We start from the raw sequence: 26,818 nt of genomic DNA on the forward strand, positions 1-26,818 counted from the left end.
TATTTTTGGCTGCGTTGGGTCTTCGTTGCTGCGCGTGGGCTTTCTCTAGTTGTGGTGAGCGGGCTTCTCATTGTGGTGGCTTCTCTTGTGGCGGAGCATGGGCTCTAGGTGCGCGGGCTTCAGTAGTTATGGCACGCAGCCTCAGTAGTTGTGGCGCACGGGCTTAGTTGCTCCGTGGCATGTGGGATCTTCCCGGCCCAGTGCTCAAACCCGAGTCCCCTGCGTTGGCAGGTGGATTCTGAACCACTGCGCCACCAGGGAAGCCCCGGACTTATTTTTTCATTCCCAGTTATGTTGTTAAGGTTCCTGCATATTGCAGCACGTAGCTGTAATTCATTTGTTTTGACTACACTATAATGTTCCATTGTGTCTTCATGTGACTATATCACAGTTTATTTATCCACTCTTGGTGTCAGCAAGCATTTGGGTTGTTTCCAGGTCTTTGCTACTATGAGTAACACTACCATAAACTTTGTTATTTATGGCTCTTGGGTTTCTCTTGGTTGTTTTCCAGGAAATGGAATTGCTGAGATACAGAGTATATGATTGCTCAACTTTCAGAATAATGGTGCACTCTTCTCCTAGGTGATTGTACCAAACAAATCTGCTATTTATTACCTCTCTATTGTGTTTTGAATTTTCGCCGACCATATTTTTCACTTGTAAAAGTGTTCTGTAGTTCTTCATCGAATTTGCTTTTACATTTCTAAACTGTCTTCCCGTCATTGTGGCTTCCATTCCTTCATTTATCTGTCTAATCAGCTTAAACATCCATATATTATAATCTTTTTCAAGTTGTGTAATCATCTCCAGTTACTGATGTGCTGAGTCTGCTTGTTGCATCTGCTTTACATCTATATATACTCTCCCACCCCATGGTTGTTTGTTTCTTTATATGGTTTATAAATTCTGGTTTTGAGCTTATCTTCAGCACAACATTTTCCCTCTGGGAAGATCCTGTCTATTCTGATGTAAGTGTCTCTACAAAGTTAGTTTCCAATTGCTTCTACTAAAGCCATGTGGATTTCAATGGTTTAAGATGTGTCTTTATGTTGTGTTGATGCTTTGCTTTGGAGTTCCTGTCTGTATGTACAGGATGTACATATGTCTGTATATACATCTAGAACCCACACCCTCACAGGGCACAGGTCTGGAGTTTTACCTTCTCATAAATGACTTTTTAAAAAAACTCCATCAAAGCCTCAAATGGATGTCAAGATTCCTTGCCACTTCCACAGGTTGATGGATAAAGTTTTCCTAATTCCCTTTCCAGGGACTGGGAAACCCTTCAAGTCACTGGGCTTTATGAAGGGGATTCATTTACAGTTTCCAAATGTATGCATGCCCAAAACCAGTTACACCATGCTGGTATAAATATGAAAATCAGTCTGCAGTCCCTGGGACCCATATGCAGGCCTAATAAACTGTTCGGCCATTATGATATTAGCTCCCACTTTCCATTCTCCCTAGGTTTGAGTTCTTTCCTTCCTTTTTTTGTTTAGCTAGCGTATCTATGTGTAGATGAAATAAGGGAGAAAGCCCAAGTCAGTGCAGGCAGGCTTAAATTGAGTTATTTGTAGTGAGGTGGATGGACCTAGAGACTGTCATACAGAGTGAAGTAAGTCAGAAAGAGAAAAACAAATACTGTATGCTAACACATATATATGGAATCTAAAAAAAAAAAAATGGCTCTGATGAACCTAGGGGCAGGACAGGAATAAAGACACAGACGTAGAGAATGGACTTGAGGACATGGGGAGGGGGAAGGGTAAACTGGGACAAAGTGAGAGAGTGGCATTGACATATATCCATTACCAAATGTAAAATAGATAGCTAATGGGAAGCAGCTGCATGGCCCAAGGATATCAGCTCGGTGCTTTGCGACCACCTAGAGGGGTGGGATAAGGAGGTTGGGAGGGAGATGCAAGGTGGAGGGGATATGGGGATATACGTATGTATATAGCTGATTCACTTTGTTTACAGCAGAAACTAACACAACACTGTAAAGCAATTATACTCCAATAAAGATTTTTTTTTTTAAATGTTTTAAGAATATATTTGTTCCTAAAAAGCACATTATTCAGTTTTTGGCTTTTAACTTAAAAAAAAAAAACTTTGTGACTTTATAAAAGTGATTCTGCACTGAAATCATCTTCTAGGACATTATTAATTTTTAAAAATAAATTTATTTATTTTATTTATTTATTTTTGGCTGCGTTGGGTCTTCGTTGCTGCGCGTGGGCTTTCTCTAGTTGTGGTGAGCGGGCTTCTCATTGTGGTGGCTTCTCTTGTGGCGGAGCATGGGCTCTAGGTGCGCGGGCTTCAGTAGTTATGGCACGCAGCCTCAGTAGTTGTGGCGCACGGGCTTAGTTGCTCCGTGGCATGTGGGATCTTCCCGGCCCAGTGCTCAAACCCGAGTCCCCTGCGTTGGCAGGTGGATTCTGAACCACTGCGCCACCAGGGAAGCCCCGGACTTATTTTTTCATTCCCAGTTATGTTGTTAAGGTTCCTGCATATTGCAGCACGTAGCTGTAATTCATTTGTTTTGACTACACTATAATGTTCCATTGTGTCTTCATGTGACTATATCACAGTTTATTTATCCACTCTTGGTGTCAGCAAGCATTTGGGTTGTTTCCAGGTCTTTGCTACTATGAGTAACACTACCATAAACTTTGTTATTTATGGCTCTTGGGTTTCTCTTGGTTGTTTTCCAGGAAATGGAATTGCTGAGATACAGAGTATATGATTGCTCAACTTTCAGAATAATGGTGCACTCTTCTCCTAGGTGATTGTACCAAACAAATCTGCTATTTATTACCTCTCTATTGTGTTTTGAATTTTCGCCGACCATATTTTTCACTTGTAAAAGTGTTCTGTAGTTCTTCATCGAATTTGCTTTTACATTTCTAAACTGTCTTCCCGTCATTGTGGCTTCCATTCCTTCATTTATCTGTCTAATCAGCTTAAACATCCATATATTATAATCTTTTTCAAGTTGTGTAATCATCTCCAGTTACTGATGTGCTGAGTCTGCTTGTTGCATCTGCTTTACATCTATATATACTCTCCCACCCCATGGTTGTTTGTTTCTTTATATGGTTTATAAATTCTGGTTTTGAGCTTATCTTCAGCACAACATTTTCCCTCTGGGAAGATCCTGTCTATTCTGATGTAAGTGTCTCTACAAAGTTAGTTTCCAATTGCTTCTACTAAAGCCATGTGGATTTCAATGGTTTAAGATGTGTCTTTATGTTGTGTTGATGCTTTGCTTTGGAGTTCCTGTCTGTATGTACAGGATGTACATATGTCTGTATATACATCTAGAACCCACACCCTCACAGGGCACAGGTCTGGAGTTTTACCTTCTCATAAATGACTTTTTAAAAAAACTCCATCAAAGCCTCAAATGGATGTCAAGATTCCTTGCCACTTCCACAGGTTGATGGATAAAGTTTTCCTAATTCCCTTTCCAGGGACTGGGAAACCCTTCAAGTCACTGGGCTTTATGAAGGGGATTCATTTACAGTTTCCAAATGTATGCATGCCCAAAACCAGTTACACCATGCTGGTATAAATATGAAAATCAGTCTGCAGTCCCTGGGACCCATATGCAGGCCTAATAAACTGTTCGGCCATTATGATATTAGCTCCCACTTTCCATTCTCCCTAGGTTTGAGTTCTTTCCTTCCTTTTTTTGTTTAGCTAGCGTATCTATGTGTAGATGAAATAAGGGAGAAAGCCCAAGTCAGTGCAGGCAGGCTTGCTGCTAGAAATTCTACTGAGATATATATATATCATATATATAGATAGATAAATATATATCATATATATGTATATATATAAATTTAATTTTTATTTTATTTTGGAGTATAGTTGATATACAGTGTTGTGTTCTACCGATATATTTTTATTAGAGCATTTATGTCATTCTTCCTTGAGTTTTTGTTAGTTGATTAACTCAGGTCTCATGCTGAGGGCAGGCTCCTTGAGGGCAAGCCCATTTTATTCATCTTCATCTTCTGCCCACATGTGACTTTTTTTTTTTTTTTTTTTTTTTTTTTTGTGGTATGCGGTCCTCCCTCTGTTGTGGCCTCTCCCGTTGCGGAGCACAGGCTCCGGACGCGCAGGCTCAGCGGCCATGGCTCACGGGCCCAGCCGCTCCGCGGCATGTGGGATCCTCCCATACCGGGGCACGAACCCGGTTCCCCTGCAACGGCAGGCGGACGCGCAACCACTGCGCCACCAGGGAAGCCCCCCACATGTGACTTTTGCAGCAACACATTAACACGTAATACACATTCAAATATAATTGTGAAATGCTGACGTAATAAATGAACACACGACTGAATGACGTCACAGGCCAAATTAACTTTCCAATAAAACACCATTTCTACATTTTATTCAAAGAACTCCCAAGGTATAAAAAGCCAGAGGCTTGTTCAAGTTCGTAGATGATCAGTCAAGGAGCAGGGCAGAGAATTTGGGAGTCCTGAGCCCTGGATAGCTGACAACCGGCCATCTCTACTCTCCAGGGAGAGCGGGAGGCCAGGACGGCTGCCGCATGGAGGCCTGTGCTGTGCGTTTTCCTGGATTTGTACACTCCCTTTTTTGTTTCAGACTGAGTGAGCCAGGGCTTGTGAAATTTCAGGAGTGAGAGCACCTCTAAGAAAGAGGCAGAACACAGTCAGCGCTGCTCCACCTGAAATATGCCTGCCGGTCCTGTCGTGACCGGGGACCTGTGATGACACAGAGCGTATGTTCTGAGTGACGATGCATGTACGCGTGCTCGGGCGATGTGCGTGTTACCGCCGGTTCCCACTCCACGCAGGAGCCCGCCTCAGCACTTCCCAAGCACACTGGAGCTCTTTACGTGCCCGGCTCTCCTACTAAACTGGGAGTTTCTCGAAGGTGGGTACTACATCGTCGTCATCTTTGCATGCTCAGTGCCAACAGAGTAGATCAGATTATGAAAGGTGGAGCCTGGGACAGGACCCGCCCAGACGGCCCAGCTGCTTTTCCGGGCCAGGGTCTGTGTCTCCCGGGTTAGCCCAAGTCTCTGAAGAGGCACTGTCCCTCTTGCTCCTTGCTCAACAAGAAGGGCAGAGGTCAGACCAACTGCCTCCCTTCTTGCTTAGCTTAACTCTCTATCAGCTTTGTACTGGATCTTAAGCAGACCTATTCCCACCTGCTTATTTGAAAGCGAGAACCAGTTTGCGGCTTCTTCATGAGGTGTGTGGCAATGGTGTCCCCAGATAGCTTGGGGTGATGAAAGAAATCGGCTTGGGAGACACGCCTCCCTGTTTGTCTTCTCAGCCTTGGGAGTGGAGTGGGCCCCAGTGCAGCTCTGCCCCAACCCTGGCCTCCCTGTGCCCAGGGCTACAAGGGACTCAGAGGTGCTGCGTCTGAGTGTGTGAAAAAGAGCAAAGGGAATGTGAGTCAGAGAAATAATTCCCGGACCAACCTCACCCTAGAATTGTTTCATTAAAATGGGGAGCTGGAGGGGGAGAAAGTCTTTTGCCAAAGTCTCCACTCTGTTCCAACTTGCCTTTGACGTGAGGACTCAGCAGACCCAGGGCTGATGAACCGAGAAGGGCTTGATTTACAGAGCCCTCCTCTGTCCCGAGAGGATATCAGCATTGTAAATGGAGGCTCTAAAGTGTTTGTGAACAGTGTAAGCCGGTCCTGCGCCCCCCTCTGCCCAGCACCCCAGAGTAAATTTCCAAAAGGAGGTAGGACAGAGAAAAAGTTCCTTCTGTTCGGATGCCATTGAGTCTGTTGGATGAAGAGCCGGACCAGTCGATGGGTTCTTCAAGGCAGGCATCTCAAGTTTCCTACAGCTCCTGCTCTCTGCCACCCAGCTTCAGGGGTCTTCCATCAGTCCCAGGGGGGCGTGCTGTTTAATGATAGGAATGTTGAGAGACAGCTCCAGCTGTCACAGCATGGCCCTAACGGCACAAGCATCTGAGTTCCTACAGACTTTTTTCAGACGGTCTGCCCAGTGATACAACCCCAGCTCGCTTCCCTGGACCACTGCAGTGTTCCACATGCTTCCCTTACAGTGGTGCCTCCAGAATTTCTATAGAAGAGGGTCTTACAGGCCCCAATATTGCAAATGGAGGCAAGGGCATTTGTCTTAAAGCTGCGCTTTCATGAACCATCAGAAAGGAAACAAACCTAAAAGCATGATTAATGAAAAAATATATACTTTGTTTATATCAATGAGATACTCCCTTGGGTTTTATGGACATGAAATTCGGGATTTATTTTTTCTTTCTTATAGTCAATCAGTTATTCCAGTTGTATTTTATAGCATTTGCTTTTGCTTAGTTTCTTCCTTCTAGATTATTCTGTGACCTCATTGGCCTGAGAGTTTAAAATACATACCTTGTGATTATTTAGCTGAAATTCACTTATTTATTTGCTGAATTAATTTGTTGGGACTACAGGTAAAGGTAGGTAGTATTGGCCCTGCAAGTGTTCCTTGGCTCCTTGGGGTCCTGGAATGAATGCAGTTGTTTAGAATTAGCCTGACTTCATCTCTAGTAGAAGCACAAAGGATCAGATTGTATCCAAAAAAGGGAGGTTTTTCAATAGTATAAAGGAGCAAGTCAACATTCCTCTCCAGATTTCAATTTTCTGTAAAATGAAGAGGTTGGCTTAGATGACTAAGGTCTCTTTCTGCTAGCTCTATCTAGCTATCCACCCTTCCATCCTCAGCAGATTAGGTGATGGGGCCTATTACTCAGGTTATTTTCATCTCTCCCATCTATTGACTATAATCCTAGAGTGAGTTCTTTTGTGTCTCCCCAACCTCATGTCCTCCAATTGCAAAGTAGGGACATTTACCTTGGTCTCTTTTCTACCCACAAGCATTGGCAGGGAACCTCAGCATCTCAGGCAGGAAAGGTGATTGGCCCATCCTTCCTGAAGAATCTCCAGAGCATAGCCAAATAGGGAGGAAGACCCACACCAGCACAGGTGGACACTTCCTTTCTGGGGAGAAGGAAAACAACAGAGAAGGAGAGTAGCTCAAACATGGGGCCACCCTCAACCACTCAGACCACAGCTCTGGCAGTAGGGCTCCACCCACCCGTCCCCATAGGATCTTGGTCACTCTCACATTTACAGTATTGGAGCAGGAAGGTCTGCCAAGATCATCTCAATAACTATAATTGTGGAAGATGATATAAGCTGTGTTCAATCTTCATTAAGTTTGAGGCCATCTTTTTCCTTCAATGGTTAATCCAAAGATTATCTGTTAAACGCACAAACTCAGAGCCAAACCAGATGAAATAAACAGATGTGGCACCTTCTCTCTAAGAGTTTATAATCTAAATTAAAGAGCATCAACTCACAATGGGGAAATAAATCCTGGACAGCCTTAAAGAGCATTGAGTCCAAATTTGATATTGATTATCTGGCTTTTGACATACTCGGGATGGGGTGAGGACGGTGGGTTTCAATCCGGGGCAGTGCTCTCAGCACTTTTTGTGTGTCGGACCCAAGGATGTGACTCACTTATCCACTTAGCAGTCATGAAAAGCACACAAACAACTCAGCTTTAGTCATAACACTCATTGTACGGACCATGTTGAACGTGCATTGCCAGGTAGTTGTGATTTTACAGGAACTTGGGCACTGGTGCCCAGTGAACAAGGAGAATATCTATCACGCTCAATATCATCAATGTCATTAACATAAGTGTTTTCAGTGGTCATAGGATAGATGTGCTGAACTGTGGGTTGTCAGCTGGACATCACTGACATCCCCTTCTGAGGTCTTCCTGCCTTGTAGAAGAGAAGCTGATAGCTGCATTTCCCAGAACCTCTTCTCTGCCTGGTTCCAGGAGGGATCATCCAATGCAAAGCACTTACAGGAGGAAGCGGGAGGAGAAGGAGGGATCATTATTCTCCCCAGGCAGATGGAGGCAGGTACACAGAGAAATGCAGGGTTCAAACCGCTTTCAGATAGATTTTCAGAGAATCACCTGTGTTATGCTACAGGCTGAGATAGCTGGTAGAAGCATCTCAGAGATTCATAAGTTTTGTAGTTTCCCAGGTGAGCGCTTGGGGATCACATGCTTCATTGCTGCAGGCTGAGAGCATTTACAATGACTTTTTTGATCTTTGCTTCCCCAGTGGCTGCATAAACCTTACTTCCCCATCTTAAAACTCTTAATACGTGCAACATACACAGTGGCTTCTATTTTTCTGATAAAACCCTGACTAATAGAATAAGTAATTATTTAAAAATTTAATGTAAAATTCGGAAAAACAGAATGCAGAATGGATGAGAGAAGTATATTGTGTTATAGGAACACCCATAAAGGGACTCTAATCCAGAATTGGGGGATGGAGGAGAGAGACTTCCTGAGAAAGTGGCCTCCAAGCTGAGACCTGAAGGATAAAACTGGGTTAGGTAGTCAAAGTGCATGCGGTGGAGGAGACGGAGGTTGTCTTCAATTTGTGCAAAGACCCCGAGGCCCGAGGGGGCCCAGAGATAGGCGCCCCATTTGTCAGGGTGATGGTAGGTGGTGATCGCTAAGGGCAGAGGAGAGATATTACAGGGTTTTTAAATGTAGAGTTTATGTCTTCAAATGATCACTCTGGTTGTGGGACCGAGAATGGGTTTCAAGAGAGCAAGATTAAATGTGAGGAGAGCAACAGCCAGCTGTTGTAAGGGTCCATACACGAGATGTCCATAGCTTGGACTTGGGTACTGGCAGTGTGGATAGAGAGACGGTGACAGATGCAAGAAATGCTTAGTAGGTGCCTGGTGGACGGGTTAGAGAATGGGAGAAGTCAAGGAGGACTCATTTTGCATCTATGGAAACTGAAGCTTAGAGGGATTACACAGCTCACCTCAGGTCACATAGCTCGGAAGCAGTGGAGTCGGGATTCAAACCTTAATTTGTCTAACTCTGGAGCCTTTGCTTAACTAAAAGCTCTATAGCATACACAGTCACAGATAGCCAATTTTTTAAAAAGTAATTAGAATGAGGTCCTCACGGCACACGAGATTACCATTTTACATTAAGATAACACACGGGATAATGGTCTCTTCATCTCTTATTCTATTGTACATTACTTCCTAGTTGATTTAACTCATTTTCATAAGTTTTTCCTCTATATTTTAAAATGTAATTAAAGGAAAAGGAAGAGGGAAAGAAGCTTTCTTCTCCTCACTAAAATTTTGGTTTCAACTAAAGGAAAAGCAAAAGGCATTTCCGTTTCGTTTTTTTGATGTACATAAATCTGTAACTTCAGAAGTTCTGAGAGGCTAAAAACCATAACCAGCTGTCGTATTTTGTTTGCCAAAATGACTAAGGTAGTGTGTAAGGTTGGGAAAGCAGTAAAATAATTATCCCATACTGCTCCCAAACACCCACGTCTTCTGCTTTATGGTAGAGGTACTAAACATGTCTGAAATAGCTGGAAGCAAATACTGACTTGCCCATGATTCTGACTCCTATCTATTTACTACTGAGTCTTGAGCCTTCGTCTCTAGAACAAAGGTCTTTGCTGAGGACACTCTCAACCGCATGACTCAGGCTCCTTAAACTTTCTGTGTTCCAGCAATCTCACTGCCCCACACTGCTATCCTTCCTGAAATCTTCATCATCCGCGTCTGCAAAACCAGACACTTAAGTTATTCTAGAGTCATTTCTCCCCTATTTTTACATCAAATCAGCCACTAAATCTGATGATTTACCTCTTAAATACCTCTTTATTTTTTCCTTTCCTCTCTACTTTCACTATGGCTGCCTTAATACAGGCTACTGTTTCCAAATTCCTGACAGATAATAATTTTTGTGAGGCAGAAGCAAGAAATTGGAATTCCCAGGAATTCCCCAAATCACAATTTATTCTGTATTTTTTCCATAACACTTCACTTATGTGTTTTTAAATAATAAAGATTGGCCACAATAATAGACAATGAATAGTTTTTCTGTGATAGGGTTATACTAAAAGTTTGAAAGGTTTTCTGCGGAAAAAAAAAGTGTAATAATAAATGCTTGGCTATTACTATTGTGAACCAAAATATTGTGACAAAATTACATGTTTCCATAACATGTAAAAATGACCTCTACCTGATATAGGCATTTGATAGTAATTAGAAGGTAAAATTAGAAGGAAACGTTAACACAGAATAAATGCCAAGTAAAAATCGTTTTAAATATCCAAAGATAATATCACAAATATTTAAAACTTACTCTTAAAATAGAATTGTAAATCACACAAGCATGAATTTTACTATTCAGCAGTGAAATCTTAGTTTTAGGACAAGCATTCCAGATGTAGAAAAATGTCTTCCATCTCGTGTTAAGGTTCGCGGAATTGGTTGGTTGAGGATGTGTTCAAAAGCATCTTCAAATTGGGCGATTAGTGAACATGTTGCTTCAGATCAGGTCATTTTCTTTTTTAGTAACAAAAATATTTTGTCTGTTTGGCCTGGTTTTTGTTTTGCCGTTGAAATAGACGTTGCTTTTTTAAATTTGGATTTTAGATCAGTTTCTGGTCTCTTATTAGATCATTACATAACAACATTAATCTGTTTTTCTCATTGTATGTCTTTTGTCAAAATATTTGCAAAGAACTGTAACTTAGGGTGAATTTTAAACACTAGAAACACCAATGAACATTTCATAACATTCAAATAATATAACATTCGTATCTTCTAACAAGGTTAACAGGACTTCACAGAATTATTTGCCAAAATTGCCCACTTAGAGACTTATTTTGGCCTCCAAAACTAGTTATTTCTTAGCACACCACTCATAGAATTTGTATAAAGTAAACAATGCATGTAAACATATTAATATTTATTTTATTTCCAAGAACGACATCATTATTAGCAGACAGAGCCATGAAAACATACTTACACCAGTGCCAATAGCCAGAAGCAACGCTGATTGCCTCTCTCTTACCTGATGCTCCTGCGCTGGTTCCCAGAAATACCAAGTTTAATATTCAACTCTGCAGTTCACCGTTCCCTGCTCTAGCTTTTGCCTTGATGTTGAGTGGATGCCTTTGAGCCAGTAATATTCCTATGTTAATAGTTGAGCTCTAATTCTCACGGGAGAATTATGCTACTTTCTCTCACTTTTCTCTGATTTCTCAACTGATTATGATTATTGATTTTTTTAGGTTCAGGATTTAGCCCTCAACTGGAAACAGCCCAAATGCTCATCCACGGGGGAGTGGATAAAAAAATTGTGGTATATTCATACAATAGAATGTTAGCCGTAAAAAGGAACATGGATGAATCTCAGAATCATTGTGCTAAATGAAAGAAGCCAGGCAAAAAAGTATCTAGTGTATGATTCCATTTATGTATAATTTCAGGAAATGCAAACAAATTTATAGTGACAGAAAGCAGATCAGTGGTTGTCTTGGACTGGAAAATGAGGAAACTTTTGGAGGTGATGGAAGTGTTCCTATTTTTACTGTAGTGATGGTTTCATGGGGTTATACACAGGTTAAATGTCATCAAATCATACACTTTAAATACGTGTAATTTGTGCTATGGAAAGTTATATCTTAATAAAGTTGAAAGGAGAGAAGACAGAGTGAGAGGTTGAGAGAGAGAAAGATGGGGGAAGAAAAATGTTTTCTTTACGGAAGGATGCCAGCTGATATATAAATATATTTTTTATATATATATATACACACATATATATAGGATGCCAGCAGATATATATATAATACATAAATATATATATATATAAAATGATGGAATTACAACATCACTATTTTGTAACTCCTTAATGTAACCACTTATGCAAAGGAGGATTATCAATGAATGCTAAAACAATCAAGTGAAAGATATTTACTTGGTCTTAAGGAATTCCTCCATAGATAACTTTTTAGTTAGAAAGGAGAAAATGTGTCTTTACAATGGAGAAATCTGGCAATTACTAACTTAATCAAGGAGATGAGCTTGGCATTACCCACAATATACACCCACCTCCTACATGGTGTTCTTACCAGGAGTGTTTAAGATGAATCTAATGATGGAAAAACAGTCAGACAAATCCAGAATGTGGAGCTTATTGCAGACAACAGGCCTGGGCTCTACAAAGGATTCATTCAAATGGAGAACAGAAGGCAGGGGGAGGGAATATCTAGGTTGATGGAAATTATGGAGATATAGTGACCAGATGCCATATATATACATAGTTTTTATTGAAATATAGTTGATTTACAATGTTGTGTTAGCTTCGTGTACATCAAAGTGATTCAGTTATACATATATATACATAATCTTTTTTAGATTCTTTTCCATTATAGGTTATTACAAGATATTGAGTATAGTTCCCTGTGTCATACAGTAGGTCCTTGTTGGTTATCTATTTTGTATATAGTACTGTGTATATTTTAATCCCAAATCTTAATTTATCCCCCCTTCCCCTTTGGTAACCATAAGTTTGTTTTCTATGTCTGCTAGTCTATTTCTGTTTTGTAAATAAGTTCATTTGTATCATTTTTTTTGATGATGGCCATTCTGACTGGTGTGAGGTGATACCTCATTGTAGTTTGACTTGCATTTCTCTAATACTTACTAAGTTCATTTGTATCATTTTTTTAGATTCCACATATAAGCGATATCATGTGATATTTATCTTTCTCTATCTGACTTCACTTAGTATGATAACCTCTAGGTCCATCCATGTTGCTGCAAATGGCATTATTTCATTCTTTTTATGTCTGAGTAATATTCCATTGTATATATGTACCATATCTTCTTTATCCATTCATCAGTCGATGGACACTTAGGTTGCTTCCATGTCCTGGCTATTGTAAATAGTGCTGCTATGAACATTGGGGGTGCATGTATCTTTTCAAATTAGAGTTTTCTCCAGATATATGCCCAGGAGTGGGATTGCTGGATCATACAGTAACTCTATTTTTTGTTTTTAAAGGAACTTCCATACTGTTCTCCATAATGACTACACCAATTTACATTTCCACCAACAATGTAAGAGGGTTCCTTTTTCTCCACACCCTCTCCAGCATTTATTCTTTGTAGACATTTTGATGATGGCCATTCTGACTGGTGTGAGGTGATACCTCATTGTAGTTTGACTTGCATTTCTCTAATACTTACTGATGCTGAGCATCTTTTCATGTGCCTGTTGGCCATCTGTATGTCTTCTTTGGAGAAATGTCTATTTAGATCTTCTGCTCATTTTTGGATGGGGTTGTTTGTTTCTTTGATCTTGAGCTGCATGAGCTGTTGCAATATATATATTTTGAATAGTTCCTAAATCACAGGGGAAAACAGCTAGAAAACATATACTTGGCACAATTGGGAAAATTTGAGTATTACAAGATATTATTGAATTAATGTTGATTTTCTTAGGTGTGGTAATGGTGATGTAGTTGTATAAAAAATGTTATTGTTCTTTGGGAATGTGTTGAAATATCTGGGAGTGAAGTGTCCTGATATGTGTAGCCAATTTTCAGATGATTTGTAAAAAAAATTACATATATATATGTATATGTATATGTGGGTGGGGGAGAGAGGTGGGAGGAACAAACTTGGCAAGAATTTAACAGTTGGTGAATCTTAGTATAGGTTTAAACATTTTCAAAAGAAAAAGAAACAGGACTTCCCTGGCAGTCCAGTGGTTAAGACTCTGTGCTTCCAATACAGGGGGTGTGGGTTTGATCTGTGGTTGGGGAACTAAGATCCCACATGCTGCGTGGTGTAGCCAAAAAAGAAACAAACAAACAGACAAATTTAAAAAGTTCTAAAAAAAAGAAGTAAATTTACTCAACAACCCCTACCGCCACCACCAAAATTTCAACTGCATGCTATTTGAAAAGGACACAACTAAAATGCAATGACACAGGTTAGAAGTAAAGGGCTGAATAAAGATAAACCAGCCATAAACTAATTTTTAAAAGTTGCTGTGTAGCTTCTTTAATGTCACACAAAATAGATTTTTAACATCAAAAAGTAGTATTAGTCATAAAGTTAATACAGGATAAAAGGAAAAATAATTCGCCAGGAAAATGAAACAATTTAAAACTTGTAATGTGTAACTTGTAAGGTTAAAGGGAGCGCCTTTTTGCTCCTGGCTTCCGTGAGGAGAGCTGTTCCTGAAGCGTGTTCTGAACCTCTCTGTGTCCCCTGACTCGCTCGCCCTTGGGAGCAACGTGTCTGGCTGGTACACAGATGCCGATAAACCCACGTGGAGTCCAGCTTGGCCCGCACCTTCTCCCTCATGGATGCAGCTGCCCTCAGGGAGCGTGGGTTCCACTTTTCCTCAGGGGCTCTGCTCCTCTTGGGGGAGCATTGCCCTGATCTAGAGCTGCCTGCAGCTAGGGCTGGGGCTGCCTGCCTTTTTGGGGTTCATCCACAAGCCCATCTGGTTCTCATACTAAGATGTCTTCCATCTTAGCCTCTATCAGCAACAAAGGTGATATTTCGACCTACGTCTTCACTTTTTATTTCTCAGTGTATCCAGACCCAGGTAGGAAAGAGCATTTTATTTATTGGAGGCCTCTTCAGAAACCCCAATAGCATGCAATCACACAGTGTTAAATATATGCAGAGAGAGCAAAAACATACAGAACTATGAGGAAAAATTCAGAAATCCATAATCATGTTGGAAAATTTAGAACAGTACAGGTGATAACTTTCATCTAAATGACAGAATAGAGAACTTTGCTCCCAACAATTAGAGAATGCACATTTTTTCAAACATTCTGGAATTTTTTTTTTTTCTTTTTTTTTGCGTTATGCGGGCCTCTCACTGTTGTGGTCTCTCCCGTTGCGGAGCACAGGCTCCGGACGCGCAAGCTCAGCGGCCAAGGCTCATGGGCCCAGCCGCTCCGCGGCATGTGGGATCCTCCCGGACGGGGGCACGAACCCGTGTCCCCTGCATCGGCAGGCAGACTCTCAACCACTGTGCCACCAGGGAAGCCCTGGAATATTTATAAAATTTTATCATGTCCTAGGTCACAAAGCAAGTTTCAATGAAAAAAAACAAACAAACAACTTATATAATTAGACCAGATTGTCCAAGCACAGTGTAATTAAATATGAAATTAATAACTAAAAAGTAGACAGACCTCACCACTCTCTTACATTTGGCTAATTTAAGCACACTTCTAAATAATCCATAGTTCAAACAAGGAGTCCTAATGGGTGTTAGAAAGTATTTATAACAGCAAAAATGAAAACAATAACAGTCAAACCTGTCAGCCATAGATAAGGCAATAGCTAAAGAAAAATGTATAATAAGAAGGAAGATTTAAAAATTAAAGAGTTAACTGGCCAGTTCAAGAAGTTAGAAAAGTAAAATAGAAGAAACCCCTTCTCCCTTCGAATGAGGAATTTTGATGGAATTTCTAAGGTGAACCTATTTATATGGAAGGGAAAAGGGCCAAGGATAGCTTTGACAATTTTTTTTTTTTTTTTTTTTTTGCGGTACGCGGGCCTCTCACTGTTGTGAGAGGTCTCTCCCGTTGCGGAGCACAGGCTCCGGACGCGCAGGCTCATCGGCCATGGCTCACGGGCCCAGCCGCTCCGCGGCATGTGGGATCCTCCCGGACCGGGACACGAACCCATGTCCCCTGCATTGGCAGGTGGACTCTCAACCACTGCGCCACCAGGGAAGCCCTAGCTTTGACAATTTTAAAGAAGAGCAAGGAGGGGAAATTGACTCTTCCAAACAGAGAGGTAAAAGATAAAGTTACACATAACTGTACAGTGCCACATTGGTGCAAAAATAGATAAATAGACTAGGGGTTACCACTGACCTGTGTGCCAAATCCAACCCACAGCCTGTTGTGTAAATAAAGTTTTGTTGAGCACAGCTATACTCATTAGTAGTTTTTGAGCTGAGTAATTGTCATAGAGACTCTATGGCCCACAAACTATAAAATATTTGCTGAGTAATTGTCACAGAGACTCTATGGCCCACAAACTATAAAATATTTACTATCTGTCCCTTTACAGAAAATTTTGCTGATCCTTGAAAAAGACCAGTGGACCAATAGCAAATGGCATTTCAGATCAATTGGGAAAGAATGAAATATTCAATTAGTGGGTTTGGACTAATTGTTTATGCCTATGGAAATAGATAAAAGTAGAGCTCTTCTTTACACCTTACCAAAAAAGAAATTCTGGAAGGATTAAAGACCTAAATGTGAAAAGTTTTAGACAAAAATACATGCACTATCGTATGAACTTGGGATGGGGAAGAATCTGATAATGTATAAAAAGCTTAAACTATAAAGTAAAAGACTGATATATTTGATTATATTAAAAATTGAAACTTCTGTACAATAGAAGACTCCATAGACGGACTTAAAAGACCAGTTACTCACAGGGAGGTAAGATTTGCAATGCACATAAGCAGAAAAAAAGGTGAGTATCCAGAATCTATAAAGAATTTCAAATCAGTAAGAAAAAGACAACCCAACAGAAAAACAGACAAAGGATATTTCCGAACAGGCAATTCACAGAAGAGGAAACCTGGGAGGGTTATAGAAAGATTTTTACTTCATTAGTAATGAGGAAAATGAAAATAACAATGAGATATAATTTCACAGGCATAAATTTAAAAAATTTAGTCCGATTACGTTAAGTGTTGATAAGAATGTGGGGAAATCAGAAGGTTTTTTTTTTTTTTTTTTGCGGTACGCGGGCGTCTCACCGTTGTGGCCTCTCCCGTTGCGGAGCACAGGCTCCGGACGCGCAGGCTCAGCGGCCGTGGCTCACGCGCCCAGCCGCTCCGCGGCATGTGGGATCTTCCCGGACCGGGGCACGAACCCGTGTCCCCTGCATCGGCAGGCGGACTCTCAACCACTGCACCACCAGGGAAGCCCAATCAGAAGGTTTTATTTGTTGCTGGTGGTGGCATATATTGGTTGAACCAGTTTGCAGAGCAACTTAGTAATACTTGGTAAAGGTGAAGATGCACAAAGCCTGTGACTCAGTAATGCCCCTTCCAGGGATCTCCTCTTGAGAGCTGCTTGCCCAGGTGCCCAAGGAGACACGTACAGCATGTAAAGTGGCTTTGTTAGGAAGAGAAAAAAATTAGAAACAATCCATTTGCCTAACCTTAGGGAACTGTCCGCGATTTTACCCAGGGTAAGGCCTGGAGGTTAAATTGGAGAACCAGCATTGAGGTGTTATGGGATCCCCGGTAGAAGTCCTTATGGGACACAAATCAGGGAGTGATCAAGGGTTCCTGATGGAGCTGGGGGTTGGTCTCATTAAAGGAGATGACAAGAGTGTGTTTTGAAGTATGAATAGGCGTTTGAAAGTCAGAAGGAAGACAAGACAAAGCAGAATAAGAAACGGGTGGTCCAGGGGGTTCCCTGGTGGCACAGTGGTTAAGAATCCGCCTGCCAATGCAGGGGACATGGGTTTGAGCCCTGGTCCGGGAGGATCCCACATACCGCGGAGCAACTAAGCCAGTGCGCCACAACTACTGAACCTGTGCTCTAGAGCCCGCGAGCCACAACTGTTGAAGCCCGCGCGCCTAGAGCCTGTGCTGCACGACAAGAGAAGCCACCGCGATAAGAAGCACTGCAACAAAGAGTAGCCCCTGCTCGCTGCAACTAGAGAAAGCCTGCATGCAGCAACAAAGACCCAATGCAGCCAAAAAACAAACAAAACAAAACAACCCACAAAACTTCATGACACTGATTTAGCAATGATTTCATGAATGTGACACCAAAGCATGGGCAACAAAGGGAAAAAAATTGCTTAATTGAACTATATCAAAATCAAAACTTTTTTTAATAAGTAAGGCAAATCATTTATTTTAAGGATGAACATTTCTCAGTTTTGGAGATTTAACTTTTCTGGTTATAATCATTTCCCAAACTATTACTTATCAGCCATCAATATTTTAACCTTGTACTTTAGGAGTCAAAGTAGTCTGTAGAATTAAAATATTCCTGAAAGATAAAATACCTAGAAAAAAATTGGGACCTTAATCCTGTAGGTCAAATTCTCAAACTTTTTGGCTTTAACACTCCTTTACACTTTTAGAAATTATTGAGGATTCAAAGGATTTTGTGTTTATGTGAATTACATATATTGATATTTATTATAGTCAAAATTGAAACTGAGGATATTTAATACTTCATTAATCATTTAAAAAATAACAACATATTTGTATTGTCTAAGACAAAATTTGTAAGAAATGTCTGCTTTAATAAAAAGATAGCTGGATTTTCATATCTGCATTGAATTTTTTGCAATATATTGTTTCGGTCGAAATATGTGAAGAAGATCTTGCTTCACACAGATATGTAGTTAGAAGAGAAAGAAGTATTTTAATAGCCCTTTTAGATAATTATGAATATTCTTTGATATGACACTAAAATTTGATAAGTGGCAGTTTCTTAAAGGTGAGTTGCAATGTGGAATCTGAAGCCGTATTAACAATGAACGTTTCAAAATGTTACATTATTTGCACTTGAATAGATCTTTTTTTACTTATGCATGATTTTGTAACATCAACCATTGGCCATTTGGAAAACACTGACTCATGTAATTCTTCTGAATGTTGACACATCTCACTCTACAAGAGCCAAGACAAACCCCACATATTTATTAACATCACCATCAATCTCATCAGAAAAGTCATTAAGTATTGGGAAGCTGTCACGCTCATAGTGGCAGATCTATGCTTTCCAAAATTCTGATTTTTTGCTTGAAAGATCCAATTTTTTTTCACTTGGCAACAAACATCGTCAGATATTTTCCTTAAAGTGACAAGCTCACTTCATTAATTTTAAAGAACATGCCTGCCAAATACCCAAGTCTGAATAACCACAGTTTGTTTGTCAGTCATGCTTTCAAATAAAAATGGTGTTAGTGTGTGTGTGGGAAAGGCTAGTTTAGCTTGCAACTCGAGTTATCACACCAATGCTTTTCTCTGAGACAACCATCATACTTTGGTACACAGCAGAATTGCTTTATGTGTACTTTGCATGTTGACACAGAGTATTAAAAAGATGCTCATTCCAGGGCTGAGATTAATAAAATTAATATTTTTACTGCTTCATCAGGGACATTAAATAAACTGGCTTTTCTCCTTTCTGGGAGTGCACAGTGTTAAGAATACAACTACTAGTACATAGTACCATTTGGTGCCATGGCCTTCATCTGTGCTAAGGCACCTGCTGTTTTACCCACCATCGCTTTTGCCCCATCAGTGCAAATGTCAACACAGTGAAAAGGGTAAATAATGTCTTACTATTATGATGAAAATAGTTCTGACTTTGGGGACTTCCTGAAAATGTCTTGGGTGTCTCATACTGAGAACTGCTGGAAGAGGGGATGGAGAATATTGAGCAGGAACATGGTCAGATTTGCAACTTGGGGAGATCACTCTGCCAGCGGCGTAGAAGATGAGCTGGATGAGATAAGTGTGGAGGCAAGGAGACTATGGCAGTTTCCAGGAGAGATGATGAGGGTCCTGACCGGGGACAGAGGCTGTTGGCATATAGGGAGCACAGGAATAAGAAAAGTCACAAGTCCAGGGTGACTCTCAGCATCCATGATTGCACAGCAGGATTCGCTGAGCTGGAAAAAACAGGAGAAGGAGAGAGTGCATGTGGGATCTTCCCGGACCGGGGCACGAACCCGTGTCCCCTGCATCGGCAGGCGGACTCTCAACCACTGCACCACCAGGGAAGCCCAATCAGAAGGTTTTATTTGTTGCTGGTGGTGGCATATATTGGTTGAACCAGTTTGCAGAGCAACTTAGTAATACTTGGTAAAGGTGAAGATGCACAAAGCCTGTGACTCAGTAATGCCCCTTCCAGGGATCTCCTCTTGAGAGCTGCTTGCCCAGGTGCCCAAGGAGACACGTACAGCATGTAAAGTGGCTTTGTTAGGAAGAGAAAAAAATTAGAAACAATCCATTTGCCTAACCTTAGGGAACTGTCCGCGATTTTACCCAGGGTAAGGCCTGGAGGTTAAATTGGAGAACCAGCATTGAGGTGTTATGGGATCCCCGGTAGAAGTCCTTATGGGACACAAATCAGGGAGTGATCAAGGGTTCCTGATGGAGCTGGGGGTTGGTCTCATTAAAGGAGATGACAAGAGTGTGTTTTGAAGTATGAATAGGCGTTTGAAAGTCAGAAGGAAGACAAGACAAAGCAGAATAAGAAACGGGTGGTCCAGGGGGTTCCCTGGTGGCACAGTGGTTAAGAATCCGCCTGCCAATGCAGGGGACATGGGTTTGAGCCCTGGTCCGGGAGGATCCCACATACCGCGGAGCAACTAAGCCAGTGCGCCACAACTACTGAACCTGTGCTCTAGAGCCCGCGAGCCACAACTGTTGAAGCCCGCGCGCCTAGAGCCTGTGCTGCACGACAAGAGAAGCCACCGCGATAAGAAGCACTGCAACAAAGAGTAGCCCCTGCTCGCTGCAACTAGAGAAAGCCTGCATGCAGCAACAAAGACCCAATGCAGCCAAAAAACAAACAAAACAAAACAACCCACAAAACTTCATGACACTGATTTAGCAATGATTTCATGAATGTGACACCAAAGCATGGGCAACAAAGGGAAAAAAATTGCTTAATTGAACTATATCAAAATCAAAACTTTTTTTAATAAGTAAGGCAAATCATTTATTTTAAGGATGAACATTTCTCAGTTTTGGAGATTTAACTTTTCTGGTTATAATCATTTCCCAAACTATTACTTATCAGCCATCAATATTTTAACCTTGTACTTTAGGAGTCAAAGTAGTCTGTAGAATTAAAATATTCCTGAAAGATAAAATACCTAGAAAAAAATTGGGACCTTAATCCTGTAGGTCAAATTCTCAAACTTTTTGGCTTTAACACTCCTTTACACTTTTAGAAATTATTGAGGATTCAAAGGATTTTGTGTTTATGTGAATTACATATATTGATATTTATTATAGTCAAAATTGAAACTGAGGATATTTAATACTTCATTAATCATTTAAAAAATAACAACATATTTGTATTGTCTAAGACAAAATTTGTAAGAAATGTCTGCTTTAATAAAAAGATAGCTGGATTTTCATATCTGCATTGAATTTTTTGCAATATATTGTTTCGGTCGAAATATGTGAAGAAGATCTTGCTTCACACAGATATGTAGTTAGAAGAGAAAGAAGTATTTTAATAGCCCTTTTAGATAATTATGAATATTCTTTGATATGACACTAAAATTTGATAAGTGGCAGTTTCTTAAAGGTGAGTTGCAATGTGGAATCTGAAGCCGTATTAACAATGAACGTTTCAAAATGTTACATTATTTGCACTTGAATAGATCTTTTTTTACTTATGCATGATTTTGTAACATCAACCATTGGCCATTTGGAAAACACTGACTCATGTAATTCTTCTGAATGTTGACACATCTCACTCTACAAGAGCCAAGACAAACCCCACATATTTATTAACATCACCATCAATCTCATCAGAAAAGTCATTAAGTATTGGGAAGCTGTCACGCTCATAGTGGCAGATCTATGCTTTCCAAAATTCTGATTTTTTGCTTGAAAGATCCAATTTTTTTTCACTTGGCAACAAACATCGTCAGATATTTTCCTTAAAGTGACAAGCTCACTTCATTAATTTTAAAGAACATGCCTGCCAAATACCCAAGTCTGAATAACCACAGTTTGTTTGTCAGTCATGCTTTCAAATAAAAATGGTGTTAGTGTGTGTGTGGGAAAGGCTAGTTTAGCTTGCAACTCGAGTTATCACACCAATGCTTTTCTCTGAGACAACCATCATACTTTGGTACACAGCAGAATTGCTTTATGTGTACTTTGCATGTTGACACAGAGTATTAAAAAGATGCTCATTCCAGGGCTGAGATTAATAAAATTAATATTTTTACTGCTTCATCAGGGACATTAAATAAACTGGCTTTTCTCCTTTCTGGGAGTGCACAGTGTTAAGAATACAACTACTAGTACATAGTACCATTTGGTGCCATGGCCTTCATCTGTGCTAAGGCACCTGCTGTTTTACCCACCATCGCTTTTGCCCCATCAGTGCAAATGTCAACACAGTGAAAAGGGTAAATAATGTCTTACTATTATGATGAAAATAGTTCTGACTTTGGGGACTTCCTGAAAATGTCTTGGGTGTCTCATACTGAGAACTGCTGGAAGAGGGGATGGAGAATATTGAGCAGGAACATGGTCAGATTTGCAACTTGGGGAGATCACTCTGCCAGCGGCGTAGAAGATGAGCTGGATGAGATAAGTGTGGAGGCAAGGAGACTATGGCAGTTTCCAGGAGAGATGATGAGGGTCCTGACCGGGGACAGAGGCTGTTGGCATATAGGGAGCACAGGAATAAGAAAAGTCACAAGTCCAGGGTGACTCTCAGCATCCATGATTGCACAGCAGGATTCGCTGAGCTGGAAAAAACAGGAGAAGGAGAGAGTGGGGACACAGCAACTAGAGTCCAGCTTTGGTTAAGTGGACACTGAGGTGGTGTCCACAGAGAGTTGTCCGGAGGGGGCTGATTATACAGATACTGAGATACATGTCTGACAACTAAAATCAGAGGAAAGGATAAAATCTTGGAGGATTAGTCTAGTGCCTAGAACACAACCTACCTAAAGTCAGCCTTTAATGAATAGGTAGAGGAGGAATAATACGAAAGATAGAAGAATCACAGGAGATTGGTGTATGGAAAGCAAGAGCGTGTTTCCAGAAGGCAAAGCTCAATGACCGCAAATGCTACAGAGACCTAAGAACTAAAAGGAGTCCACCGAAACGTAAACTCTGAGAAAGCCTTTAGACCACTGTATCTGTGGGCCTGGAACAGTGCCTGGTTCAGAGTAGATACAAAACAAAGATTTGTTGACTGAATGAATGAATGACTCCATTGGATATGGCCCCTGAAGGCCAGTGATCACCTTTATCATAGTGGTTCTGCGGGTGTAGAGACACAAGCCTGGCAGCTGTGGATGGAAAGTGAGTGGAAGGAGAGGGTAGTGTGCATTTTTTTTGAGGAACTTGGTTATCAAAGGAAGTGAAGAGGTCAAGGGAGAGCTTGCACATATCACAGGGTGAGGGAAGGCTTGTATTGAGTTAGGTCAATTTTTTTTTTTTAAGGATGAAAGAGACTTTTGAGTATGCTTTATCAGCTCTGGGGAAGGAGCCTTTAGGAAGGTATAAAGTTGGCAATCATGATGAATTCTGATCCTTTATTCACAACTCCCTGTCTTCTGCAACCTCCTTAGTCCCCAAAGCCACAAGTGGCTTGAAGAAATAGATGTTCTCCTTGATTCAAAGCAGATTTTGGGCAAACTTTGGGCTGTGCCCATCACCCACAAGGAAGGCACTGCTGAGAAATTATGCCCTCTCCTACTATCTTCTTTTGTCCTGGCACCAGACTGTAAATGACCTCCATTCTTTGCAGTCTGGGCCTCTCGTGTGTCCCACCAAAGACGCAGACCAACATCTAGTCTGAGTCCAGCCCCGGGAACTACTTTCAGCCCTTGCGGAGTGCCTTCCTCTCTCCTACCCCCAGGCTTCTCCTCCCTCTCAGCTGGCTAAGTGCAGCTCACACCCCAGCTCTCCGTGTGGTAGCCTTCCCTCCCTGCGCCTCTATCGTAACACCCATCACAGTAGATCGTGAATTCCAACTCACAACCCTCGCTTCCCCCACTAGGCTAGGAGTTTTGTGAAGGTAAGTACCACATCTTGCTCCCTGGGGGTCCTCCACACCTAACACGGAGTTAAGTCTCACTAAATGTGTGCTGTACGAGTGAATGAACAAATGGGTCTGTTCCTTATCCTTTTTCATCCTGATGCTCTTCACAGAGGAAGAAGACCCAGGCGAAGCAGCCGACTTAGAAACGGAACCCAAAGAGTTGCTTTAGGTTATATGCAGTTTCCCTCAAAAGTCTAACCTTCTCTCGCTGCAGATTTAGGCTGTGAGCAGCCTGCAGATTTGGAGGCAGTAAAGACAACATCGTAATAACCATCTATTAAACTTCAAAGGGAGAAAAAGTTAAAACACGAATGGATCTAATTGCTGGCTGCCATAAATTGGTTCCTGGGCATTACAACTGGTTTAATAGTTGGTCTAGATACCCTTGTGATAGGTGCCATATATAAAGACAAACACACAGAGATGCAGAGATAACCGACAGAGGCTGTGACCTAGTGAAGTCACAGCTTTGTAGCCTGAAGGGAAGAATTTTGTCTGTTCGGTGTGTTTGGCATAATTATCTGTCACAAAGTAGCCAAAAATTGTTTAACAATTACATTACCTAAAGCCCAGAGTTGAGAGAATTAGTATCCTGGGCTGGGTGTCAGGATGCCTGGGGGACATACCAGGCTCTGGAGCAGCCAGCTGTGTGCCCCCAGGCCAGTCACCTGTCTCTATTACTCAGTACACTTGTCATAATACTTGGGCTCATGCATTCACTTATTCCTTAATTCAATACATATTTATTAAGCACTTACCGTATTCCTGGCACAGTGCTAGGTACTGGGAGTACCGAGAGGGAATAAGACGAAGTTGCCGACCTTATTACAGTCTACCATGAGGGTGATGCAGAGAAACTGAAGCCCCAGGCATGACAATGCTGTTGAGGTATGTCCCGGTGCTGTAGGGGGACAGGGAAAGGGGTAAGTGGGACTGCTGGAGAAGACGGTGAAATCTTGAGAGGGGGAGGTCTTTGAACTGGGCTTTAAATGATTAGCAGGAGTTTGCCAGGCAGAGAAGAAAAGAAATGCCGTTCAAAATAACAGGAACATGGTATCAAAAATAAAAATGTTTCGGGAATGGTGAGTGTTAGGTGGGTGTAGTTAGACTATAAGGAACTGATCGGTGTCAGTTAGTCTTGGGCAGGTGTCTGGGTATTTTCTCGTAGGCTATAAGGCAGTAGTTCTCAAACGTGAGCGTGCACCAGCATGACCTGGAGGGCTTGTTAACACAGATTGCTGGCTCCTCCGCCAGATTGAGCAGGTCTCGGGTGGGGCCTGAGGACTGGCATCTCTAATAAGCTCTCAGGGGAAGATGGGTTCAAATCAGGCTGTATCTTACCCTGATGGCGTGGTATTACCCAAGTCAGTTTACCTCCCTGAGTCTCAGTCTCAGTTACCTCCTTGGTGAAACGACATCTGCCAGGCAGCCTTTCTTCTGCCGACTGCATTAAGTGAGAGAATGTGTGTGTGAGCTCTTCGGATACATCAAGTGCTATCACAAGCGCTAAAAAATATGTATATGTACACACACACACAGATACAGACATATCTTTTAGTACCTCTTTTAGCACATCGAAAACTCCATGAGACTTAATGAATCCAAGAGGTGTGTCAAGACTGTTGGATGGGGACTTCCCTGGTGGCACAGTGGTTAAGAATCTGCCTGCCAATGCAGGGGACACGGGTTCAAGCCCTGGTCTGGGAAGACCCCACATGCAGCGGAGCAACTAAGCCTGCGCACCACAACTACTGAGCCTGTGCTCTAGAGCCCGGGAGCCACAACTACTGAGCCCATGTGCCACAACTACTGAAGCCCGTGCACCTAGAGCCCATGCTCCACCACAAGAGAAGCCACCACAATGAGAAGCCTGCGCACCGCAACGAAGAGTAGCCCCTGCTCGCCGCAACTGGAGAAAGCCCGCGTGCAGCAATGAAGATGCAGCCCAGCCAAAAATAAATAAATAAAATCAATTAATTTTTTAAAAAAAAGACTGTTGGATGGTTGCTCTGTGTGTGTGTGTATGTGTGTGTGTGAGAGAGAGAGAGAGACACAGAGAGAGAGAGAGAGAGACAGAGAGAGGGAGAAAGGGAGAATGAGATAGAACATGTCAGAGTGGAAAAAGGAGGCTGATGTTAATTCCATTTTTACCTTCGAGTTCTGGTCTCGTTTCCGATAACATCTTAGAAGATTTCTTAATTAAAACAGATCATCATTTAGAAATCTTCAGCTAGGAATTTCTCCTTGCTGTCAAATAAAAATCCTTTCTGGGTCCCTTAGGGACTTCCGGGGTTCTCTGGAATATTTGCACTGTTCTCCACAAGCCTAGAAACAGGCAGTACTGATCAGGCTCAGACTGAATGCACCCAAGCCCTTTAAACAAATGAACATCTAGCGAGTTCTAGAAAACCTTTGCTTAACCTTGGTGTAATTCTCCACCTCCACGGTATTGACAGGCCAGGTTTAAAGAGCTCCTTTAACTAAATATGATTGAAGTTTCCCTTTCATCAGGAAGGGCCACTCGGAGGCTGTAACATGTTATTCTGGAGTGCGTTGGCAGGCACACCCTGGAAGGGCAGGCTATCAGTTTACCCACAAGTGAACAATTACCTGAGTGGTGTGGTTAATTGCAGCAGCTTCACCATGGAAGAAGAAAAATAATACCCTTCCCATCTCATCCCAAGGTAAAGAAAGGAGACATTTACCAATTTGTAAGAGGATAATTTCCTAATCACCCCAGGAAGGTTGTTATTTCTGGTGGGTCCTTAAATCAGGTTGAGAAGGGTGAAATCTGATCCTTTAGTGATGAAAAATGTTATTCTAGGATTAGGTTTTCACACAGTGTCTCCTATGGCTTAAGGAAGAGTTGCTAATTTCCCCCAGTAGCTGTGGAGGCAGCTGGTGTTGGCAGAGGAAGGTCCACAAGTGGAGAGGCCTGAGCTGGGGCACTTCAGGTTGGCCCCAAGGTGATTGTTTAATTACTTGGGAAAGCTTCCTCCTGAGCGTGAGGAAGCCCCAGCACATTACATGACTCATAGCATATTAACTTCTGAATGTTTTAGAAATGAAGCTTGCCTCAGTTTTCAGCTACCATTAAATTCCCCTCGAGGCATCTTGTGCAA

The 26,818-nt window shown here is 41.6% G+C and overlaps 1 long non-coding RNA gene across 1 annotated transcript; it reads right to left on the minus strand.

The window, feature by feature from the left end:
* Positions 1-21,691: 21,691 nt before the first annotated feature.
* Positions 21,692-26,059, minus strand: LOC102975780 (uncharacterized). The gene is made up of 3 exons (XR_448477.2): positions 25,848-26,059; positions 24,455-24,597; positions 21,692-22,392 (listed from the first exon to the last, which is right to left on the minus strand). It is a non-coding gene; the product is annotated as an uncharacterized lncRNA (long non-coding RNA).
* Positions 26,060-26,818: the final 759 nt, after the last annotated feature.

The sequence above is a fragment of the Physeter macrocephalus genome, chromosome 16 (genome assembly GCF_002837175.3).
Source record: "Physeter macrocephalus isolate SW-GA chromosome 16, ASM283717v5, whole genome shotgun sequence".
Taxonomy (NCBI): domain Eukaryota; kingdom Metazoa; phylum Chordata; class Mammalia; order Artiodactyla; family Physeteridae; genus Physeter; species Physeter macrocephalus.